Here is a 10748-nt window from a genome sequence, read left to right on the forward strand (position 1 = left end):
TCGTTTTGTCATCACCATATAGCTAGTGGGAAATTTTCATTATATAACTTGGCTTGTATATTCCAATGATAGGCTTCCTCAAAATTGCCTTAGGTCTTTCTGAGCAAGCAAGTTGGATGCACACCCACTAGTTTTCTTTAAGAGCTTTCACTTACTCTTATCTCTAGTGCATCAATTGTATGGCAATCCCTACTCATTCACATTGATATCTATTGATGAGCATATCCATAGCTCATTGATATGCCTAGTCAATGTGACCATCTTCTCCTTGTTTGCCTTGCAACCTCCACCACACTCCACGCCACTTATAGTGCTAAAACCATGGCTCACGCTCATGTATTGTGTGAGAGTTGAAAAAGTTTGAGATAGTAAAGTTGTGTAAACAATTACTTGGCCAATACCAAGGTTGTGCATGATTTAAATTCGTTGTGCAAGGATGATAGAGCATAGCCAGACTATATGATTTTGTAGGGATAACTTTCTTTTGGCCTTGTTATTTTGAAAGTTCATGATTACCTTGCTAGTTTGCTTGAATTATTATTGTCTCCACGTCAATAGCAAACTATTGTTTTGAATCTAATGGATCTGAACATTCATGTCACATAAGAGGAGTTACAAAGGACATCTATGCTAGGTAGCATGAAAGCATCAAAAAATTATTCTTTATCACTTCCCTACTCGAGGACGAGCAGGAGTTAAGCTTGGGGATGCTTGATACGTCTCAAACGTATTTATAATTTTTGATGGTTTTATGCTGTTATCTTGTCAACTTTGGATGTTTTATATACCTTTTATATCTTTTTTGGGACTAACTTATTAATTCCGTGCCAAGTGCTAGTTCCTGTTTTTTCTGTGTTTTTGACTCTTTTCAGATCTGATTTTGGAACTGAGTCCAAACGAAATAAAATCCCTGAAATATTTTTTTCCAAAACAAAAGAAGATCGGGAGGCTTGAGGGCCAAGGCAGGGGGCCCACAGGGAGCCCACAAGCCCTGTTGCCGCGTCCAGGGGGGCGCGGCAACCAGGCTTGTGGCCTCCCTGGCGCTCCCCTGCCCTAGCTGTTTGGCCTATAAATTCCCTAAAATCGCAGAAAAAATCAGGGAATCCACGAAAACACTTTTCCACCGTCGCAAGCTTCCATTTCCGCGAGATCTCATCTGGAGACCCTTCCCGGTGCCCTGCCGGAGGGGACTTTGGAGTTGGAGGGCTTCTACATCAACATCATCGCCTCTCCAATGACTCGTGAGTACTCCACTTCAGACCAATAGGTCCGTAGTTAGTAGCTAGATGGCTTCTTCTCTATCTTGGATCTTCAATACAAAGTACTCCATGATCTTCTTGGAGATCTATCCGATGTAATCCTCTTTGGCGGTGTGGTTTGTCGAGATCCGATGAATTGTGGATTTGTGATCAGATTATCTATGAATTATATTTGAGTCTTTGCTAATTTCTTATATGCATGATTTGATATCCTTCTAAGTCTCTCCGGGTCTTGGGTTTTGTTTGGCCAACTAGATCTATGATTCTTGCAATGGGAGAAGTGCTTGGTTTTGGGTTCATACCGTGTGGTGACCTTTCCCAGTGACAGAAGGGGCGGCAAGGCACGCATCGTGTTGTTGCCATCAAGGGTAACAAGATGGGCTTTTATCGTAGATATGAGATTGTCCATCTACATCATGTCATCTTGCTTAAGGCGTTACTCTGTTCTTTTGGACTTAATACACTAGATGCATGTTGGATAGCGGTCAACGTGTGGAGTAATAGTAGTAGATGCAGAAAGTATCGGTCTACTTGTTTTGGACGTGATGCCTATAGATATAATCATTGCCTTAGATAACGTCACAACTTTGCGCGGTTCTATCAATTGCTCGATAGTAATTCGTTCACCCACCGTCTACTTGCTTCCATGAGAGAAGCCACTAGCAAAAACTACGGCCCTCGGGTCTATTCACAACTATCGTCTCCACTTTCACTTTTACTTTGCTTTGTTTACTTTGTTGCTTTCAGTTCTCACTTTGCAAACAATCTATAAGGGATTGACAACCCCTTCATAGCGTTGGGTGCAAGCTCTTTGTGTTTGTGCAGGTACTTGTGACTTGAACGCTCCTCCTACTGGATTGATACCTTGGTTCTCAAAGTGAGGGGAATACTTACCGCCGCTGTGCTACATCACCCTTTCCTCTTCAAGGCAACACCAACGCAAGGCTCCAAGGCCGCGGGGAAATCCTTTGCATATTTGCCAAGGAAGTCCCTATAGGTGTAGCCGTAGCAGCAGGATTCCTCGCGCCGTTGCGAGGGAAGGTCTGTTGTCGCAGTAGCAGGTAGAGACAGCGATGTATGATCGATCGTTGCGCTCCCGAATATAAGCAGTGTAGGCAGTGAGATCAGATCCAGTCTCATCCATAGCACGAGCATACGGGATGTATTTGAATGCAGTCTCCTCCAGGCGAGGGTGCGCTCCACGGAGGCGGGTGATGGCGATATAGGCAGCATCATGGACGACCATATCGATCGTCAACCCAACACCACAGAAGATGTGGAGCTCGTTCGTCGAGATGTCCGTCCGATCGAAGATGCGAACCTCAGCCTGGTAGTGTCCCTGGTTGAAATCGTGGAAGTCCTCGTACACGGTGTACTCAAGGTACCAGCGATATCCCATCATGGTCAAGGGGTCGACCAGAACGGCCGGGAACCCAATCGCATGGACCAAAATAGCGGGACACATCTGAAAAGGAGGATTCAAGGATGTCAAATGACAATGTGTGTAATATATTATCAGAAGAACAACAGTACATAATCCATCTCTCCGGGTCGATGTGATTACGAGAACCTAATGTCAGAGTTAGGAAAATATTTAACCCGAAAGAGAAGAGAGATCAGAACCCAGAGTATAGAAGAGGAGTAAAAGATACTAATACCACCCGGTTGAGATATGGGCCCGTAAGCCACACAACAATGTTCATAAAGTTTTTCAAGTACTAGACTCAACTTCGGCTAAGGAGTTGGAAAGGGGGATAGCTACACATAGTTGGCTCCGATACCAGCTTGTGACGCCCTCGATTTGTTTGTACGCTAATCATACACGCAAATGCGTACGAGCAAGCTCAGGGACAGACGAGAAGATATCACAACACAACTCCAAACACAAATAAAAACATACAAGCCTCATATTACAAGCTAGGGGCCCAAGGGCTAGAATACAAAAGCTTCAGAAACACACGAGTCAGCAGAAGCAACAAATATCTGAGTATAGACATAAAACATGGCAATGCCTTAGAGAAGGCTAGCACAAAAGGTACATCGATCGTACGAGGCGACGCCTCCTGCCTGGGAACCTACTATACTACTCCTAGTCGTCAACGACCTCCACATAGTAGTAGGCACCATCGGGGTAGCAGTCATTGTCGACGGGATAGGCCATCTCATGGGCTCCTTCATCTGGTCGCAGCAATCGAATCAAGGGGAAAAGGGGAGGAAAGCAACAGTGAGTACTCATCCAAAGTACTCGGAGGACTGACATCGGAACTATACTAAAAAGTTATGCAACAGTATCAACGGAATGGGGTTATATGTGGACTAACTGCATCAATCAGTACCCAACACGCTTCATAAACTCTAGCCGGACACACTTTCCTGAGTCATGCCCAGCATCGGAACATCAACACGTCACAACACTACCTAGGATCAACAGAGAGGCTAGTGTGTCGGTCTAAAACCTAAGCGTGCACGGGTCATGGGCCCATCACTCTTTGCACTCCTGCATGATGTGTGGGTGGCCGATGGCAGTCCTGTCACCTCTTATACAAGATGATGCTTATGCGGGCCACTCGGGCGCGCGCCGCACCATTGCTGATGTGTGATGAGTTTCGGCTGATACTACGACATCGAGAACCCATACCTCCTCCCACGTGAAGGTTAGTGCGAAAAGGTCTCCCGACCAACTCAGACGAAATACCCCAATTCCATTAGAAATTGAATTAATCTCGAGGATGTGTGGCAAGGACCGGAATGCCCGACCACGCCTCGTCACATTCACGCAAGAATCCACCCGCAACACACCATTCATTAAGTTCCGAGTAACAAGGTCAAGTAACTGTGTGGCAATGACATCATAGGAATCCAAGGTATCACCCTCGATGGATTCCAAACAATGTAACCGTCAAGGTAGCCAGGGAGGAATCACCCTCGCCGGATCATGCCTAAGGGGTTGCACGCCAGAGTTGTTATCGACGGTGGTGAAGGAGGAATCACCCTCCGTGAACCACCGTCGGTTAACCACAATACAAAGCTAACATTAGGAGTACGTATCGAGGTGTCACCCTCGGTACTCGATAGTAGCTCTGTTGCATCGTACAACTAAGGGGATGTGAGTGATGTGACGGGTCTTGGCTCGCCGATCAGTAGATCGAGACTTGGTGATAAAGCGGGGCAACTGGACTAAGGGGTCAAAGCGGATCACTGCTCCACCTATATTAAACAGTTTAAAGTGTAGTAGAGTAAAGTAGCAGTTCATCAAAAACAGGCTATGCATCAGAATAGGAGCTATCTACAACAGTAGAAAAATCTAATGCAAGCATGACGGAGAAAGAAGGTGATATAGGAATGACCCAGGGGGTTTGTTTGCCTTGTTGCTCTGCGGCAAAGGGCTGGTCATCGATGGCGTAGTTGTATCCGGCAGCATCATCATTCTCGAGGTCTACATGAGAGAAGAGGGGGAATAAACAATAAATATAAAAGCATAGATGCAACACGATGCACGGCATGGTAATATGCAGGGCTAGGCATGCACTAACGCAGTATTAGTCATTATAGACGGATCGAGAAAATACTTAACCATATTTTCTGAGTCTCTCGCTAATACCGGAGAGGCAAAACGGATGGAAAATTTTCATGTTCGCTATGATAGGGACGCGTGACAAATGAACGGATAGTGTATCCGGGTTCGTCTCGTTTTGTGATCATCTTTCATGTACAAAATATTTTCATCCGGATTATGAATTATTTTGTACTAATTTTTATAGTTTTATTAATATTTAAGAATTAAATAGATTTAATTAATTTTCATTAAATAGTTATGACATCAGCATGATGTGAGCATGACATCAGTAGTCAACAGCTCAGTTGACCGGTCAAATCTAACTACTGGGTCCCACATGTCATACCCACATTTTAATTTACTTTTATTAACAATTAATCATATTAGTTGAGAGGGGTGGGACCACATGTCATTCTTTGATTAGGTTAATTAATTAACAGAATTAAATCAACACATTTAATTAGTTGTTTAATGGGGCTGGACCCACATGTCATTCACTGAATAGCTTAACAAAATGATTATCTAAACTAAATAGTTTAAACAAGTTAATTAACAGATTTATTATAAACTATAAATTTCCTTTTTACCTAAATACGTTTAGAGGGGGTGTGGGCCCCCTCTGTCATGCACAATGGAAGGGGTTAGTGGGGGGGGGGGGGGGTAATCCCCCACTAACCATATCGGGCCGAGGGCTGGCCAGGGACCGACCGATGGGGGGTCATGGCCCGGTGGCCTGAATAGTGGCAGCGGCACTGGTGGTGGCCAGTGGTGGTGGGACGCCGGCGGCCAGGGCCACGCGACGGCGGTGCATCCACGGGGCGCAGGAGTGGGGCGTCCGGGGCGGCGCAACGTTGTGGTGGTGCCGGTGGCCGGCGGCCGCGGGGCGAGCAGCTGCGGGGGAGGAGGGGTGCGCGGCCGGAGGAGCGGCCATGGGCATGGGGTGGCACGATGCCTGTGAGCACAGGGGGTTGTGGGGCATTGCCCCGATGCAATCGGGTCGGGGGAAATGGGGCTCGGCTGGGGTGGGGCATGAGGGGAGTGGTCACCGGGGAGAGGGTAGGTGCGGCTAGAGGTGGCCGGGGAGGGAAGGCCGCCGGAGCGATTAGTGAAAGAGGAGAGTTGGGTGCCTCATGTGTGTAGCAGGGATAACATGGGCGAGGCTCGGAGGAGCCGGTGAGGAAGAACAGGGAAGGACCGGCGAGGAAAAGGCATGGCGGGCGGCGGCGGTCGCCGGAGGTAGCCGACAGCGGCCGACGGGAAGCCGTAGGGCGGCCCCGATCTGGATCGGGCGGGAGGAGCGTCGAGCCGCCGGTTTGAGTGCCTCGGGGGAAGAGGTGAGGGGAGGAGACCGGTTAGGGTTCCTCGGGGGGTTAAATACCCCAACGTGGGGTGGGTCGGTTGGGGCACCCGAGTGAGAGGGTCTTTTCTATTTATTTTTCTTTTGTTGGTTTTCCTTTTTATTTTTTGTTTATTTTCATTTCTATTGTTTTATTAATTTTTCTTTAGAATATCCCTTTTGAAATATGGTGGATCTGATCCATTATTTATCCTGCAAATTTTTGAAGTGTCACAAAAAGTTTTGGGAGTCTTCGGAATTTATTTGGAATTGATTTAAAAAAAAGGCATTTAATAATAAGTTTTAGCCTTTGTTTGAACTGTTTTGAGGCATTAAATTACTTGTTAAAATGTTCGTTTCAATTTTATAAATACTCAGGGATTATTTGCAACCTAAGCATGATTTTTAATTACAAGTTTGCAAAAAAATTTAATTCACTTTTGAAATGAATTTGAATTGGAAAAGAATTTTAATTAGAGTTTGATTCCAACCGTGAACATAACTGGGTTAGCAAAAGCATTAGCTTAATCTTGTCCATATCTATAGCTTAGTTACAATCATTACTATAGCATAATCGGGGGAGCTCGCAACATTGGTTGGCTGGGTTGGCGGAATTGGCAGCGGCGTGGCGACGCTGGCGGCAACGTACGTTCGAGCATAGATCAGTCGAGCATGACGGTTGATTCAGAGCATTTCCTATTAGTAAAATTAGCGCTGATCCGTGTGCCTTGTAGGCATGGATCGCGGCAGCGGCAGTATCTGAACAGGGAATCGGGTTGCTGGTCACCACTGGTAAAATCCCTAGTTTTGTGCTCCAGCTCACGTGATGGGCGCGCAAAAGCTGTTGATGATGCTGATCTTCAAGAGATATTATCCTTGTGTGAAGATTTTGGAATTCTGTAGAAAGACAGTACTCACATGCGAAATCAGGTGTCTAAATTACAAGAGGTGATTCAAATCATGGGTGCCAAACAAGGGGAAATTTCAACAACAATGGGCACAGTGGAACAAGTGGTACTTGATTTGAGCAAACTGTTACCTGCAATCAAGAATGTCCTCCAAACACTCGTAAAGAACACACAATCCTCATTCCAAACTGATATGCCTTCCAGTTCGACTCGGGCAACAAGATCCCCAACTCTGCAACAAGAAGAAACACAAGAACATGGAGATAGAATCGACCAGTTGAGAAAACAGTTGGCGGCACAGAAGTAAATATCAAAGCAATTGGAAGACTTAAAACTACAAAATTTCCCACCTATCAGAACCAATCAGACTATAGCTCCTCCTGGTATTAATGCCCAAGGCAGACAAGATAATGCAAGTATGATAGGAACTCCTGTTACTGCTCGGGACAATGTTCATACAGCAGCTTTCAACAAGTTCTATCAGACAAATAGGGACACACAACTCTGGCAAGGATATCCAAAAACTTATAAGCAACAGATGCAAGCCTAGTTCATGAAATCAGTAATAAAGGCCCTAAACTAGATTTCCCTAGGTCCTCAGGTGATGATCCAGTAGGTTGGATAAGATAGTGCAACAAATACTTTTAGATGTCCGCTCCTCCAGAAGAATATAAGGTTCCCTTCGCTGAAATGTATGTAGTGGATGAAGTTGATGTTTTTGTTACAAGGTCTGGACTGTTAAAGAAACAACTTACATGGAAACAATTTGAAGGAGAAGTGGTAAAAGGATTTTCGTACACAGGCTCTTATGATCTTACTAACGAGTTTAATTTAGTAAAATAACAACACTACACAGTATGTGAATATCTCCCCTAATAATAAAGCACGGTGTGCTTCTGGCGTACGTCGCGGCGTTTTTTGCAAATAAGTCCCTCTGGTTTCAGGTAATTAACCCGCAGTCCTTCTGTAAGTCGGCCGGACCGTTTTTCACTTTTTATGAAAAACCCTTGTGTTTATTCTGAACTAACCCGCGGTCCCTACATCATCAGTGATTGAGCAGATGAGGCTGGGGACAGAGGGCAGAAGGAGCACACGAGGTCGGCGGCGGTGGCCCGTCTAATCCGGCGACAGGAGGAGCACACGAGGCCGACGAAGGTCCCAAGACCACCACAGCAGGCCACCGGAATATGCCCAAGGCCCGTGGCAAGAGCACGGTGGCGTTGGTGTAGGCCCCTGAGATGATGGAGTTGATGTCGATGCCCATGTGGCTGCCGGTGGCGTCGAAGCCATCATTCAAGTAGGTGTCAAACTCAATAGCCACGACCCGGTTGTCGCTGGTCGTGACCGTGCCGACGCTCTTGTTCGCCGGTGTTTGCATTGTTCACCTTGATTTGGAGAGGGTGAAGGAGGTGGTGAAGCGGGCGCTATGCTGTTCCCGATGCTTGGGCTCAACTGGATCATCCGAAACCAGGCGTCGTAGTGGGCGTGGTCCTGGGCGTCGTAGTCGGGATGGCAGAAGTTGGAGGTGAAAGAAATGGAGGAAGTAGCAAGAGACCACATGGAGGAGGGGCAGCAGAGGAGCATGAACAAGTAGTGTACTCCTGTTTGGTAGGAAAAGCTCACGACAGCAGCCACTTGCTGCAGCGTCTTGTTTGGAATTGGAAGCTCGTCAACAAACATAACGAATCATGTCGATAATACACTCCGGAGACAGATGGTGAGTCCTATCCGATTGTCTATTCTTCGATTTCAGGCATGCAATTCAAACTTGACCATTTTCAGCCAGAACCGGGGTTTGATAAAAAGATTTTTTTTGTCAAAAAAGACCACTAGTCGAATATTATTATCAAAAAAGACCACATGCGGTACAAAATGCGAGAAAATACCTCTATCTTCCGTGGCGGCACGCGCGCCAGATGACGCGTGGCACCTGCCGCCACGGGCCGAGGCGGCTGGGCCCCGCCGCCACCCGGCGAGGCGGCCGGCCGGGCAGGTGGCACTCCAGGCGGCAGGCTGCCATGCTCTTGTACATGCATGCATCAACAGCCGGCTGCCATGCCTCAAGCGCTGCATGCTGCCATGCACAGCGGCATGCTACCGTGCACAGCAGCCCGCCTGCCGCCTGGAGTGGTGGCGGCAGGTGCCACCTATCCGGCCGGCCGCCTCGCCGGGTGGCGGCGGGACCCAGCCGCCTCGGCCCGTGGCGGCAGGTGCCACGCGTCACCTGACGCGCCTGCCGGCATGAAAAATGGGGGTCTTTTCTCGCATTTTTTACCGTATGTGGTCTTTTTTGACAATAATATTCGGCTAGTGGTCTTTTTAGACAAAAATTCTGATAAAAAATGAAGACATCCATGTGCTCGACAATCTTCAGTTCTTGCTGGTTTCTTCAGCGTGCTTCTTGTCTGCGATATCGCTAGGCATATCAAGTCCGGTCGGTATCTTCCCAGCGAAGTTGTATGTAGAGGTACCCGATCCAAGGTTACTGTAGCAATCGTTGCAAAGAAAATCCACATTATAAAAAAGCAAAGCGTCAATTGTCAACATGAACGCCGAGGAAAAACAAGAACTGACCTTCTGTCGACCAACACCATCAGCCGAAGCCGGCGGCCGCGCCTGAGGTGGAGGTGCAGCTCTTCCGCCACGGCCGGGGGCCGGTGGCCGTGTTCCGGTCGCCCCTGTGCGGGTACACGCAGGACCAGCAGGAGGTGGGGGACATCCTCGAGAAGCACGGCATCAAGTCCGTCTTCGCCTTCGACGCCGCCTGCCGCGCGCGCGGTGTCGCCATCCATTCAACCCCCCACAACGGCCGCTCCCTCCTCCCCTACACCGCCGACTCCCTCGACGGCGAGCCCAAGGTAAGTCTCCACACCTATTTTGTGTGGGGTGTTTTAAGGGTTGGGGATTGATTGGATCTTCCGTGAGAGTTGTGTAGCAATAGGATCGTAGTTGCCTCATTTTTCCATTTCAATTGCGAAATGGGAGGGGTAACGGGGAGTTCTGGTGATTTGCTCAGATATTTAGATGCAGTTGTACAGCAATTGAGAGGTAGTTGCTCTTTTTTCATCCAGTTGCAAGATGGGAGAGGTAATGTGACTCCTTGGTCTCGACAGTCTTGTGCAAATCATGCTCCTAATTATGTTTGAATTTTCTTCATGAACATCATATACGTACCTCTTGCAAGCACGGGAAATCAAGCTCCTACTTATGTGCATTATATTCACAAGGTGGAGAACATTTTAATTTTATTGCCAGTTTTGTTGTAGTGTAACACAGAGTTTGTGTATAATTGACTGTTTTTAGTGCACCAAAAGAAGGCCAAATAGAATTTTGCTTTTTTAGTGCACCAAAAGAAGGCCAAATAGAATTTTGCTTCTTTTTTTTTGCGCCAGTGCCATCACATTATGGTAGTTTCTTATTTTTACAACATCCAGTAGTTGAAAACAGGATAGTAGTTGCTTATTTTCAACATCTAGTGACACTGTTTTCTGGAAGGCGAATTATTGTCCATGTTGGTCGGTTTTTGTCCTGGCGCCATCATATTACTGTCCATGTGCAACACTTTTTTGCTTATGATTTTCGTTGGCATGTTTCTTAATTTGTGATGAAGAGGAATTCATTACGAAGATAGCCATACCGCTCCAGATGCGGAAGAGATTTATATTTTTTGTTTTCCACTAATGTTAAAC

The sequence above is a fragment of the Hordeum vulgare genome, chromosome 4H (assembly GCF_904849725.1).
Source record: "Hordeum vulgare subsp. vulgare chromosome 4H, MorexV3_pseudomolecules_assembly, whole genome shotgun sequence".
In the NCBI taxonomy this organism is placed as follows: Eukaryota; Viridiplantae; Streptophyta; class Magnoliopsida; order Poales; family Poaceae; genus Hordeum; species Hordeum vulgare.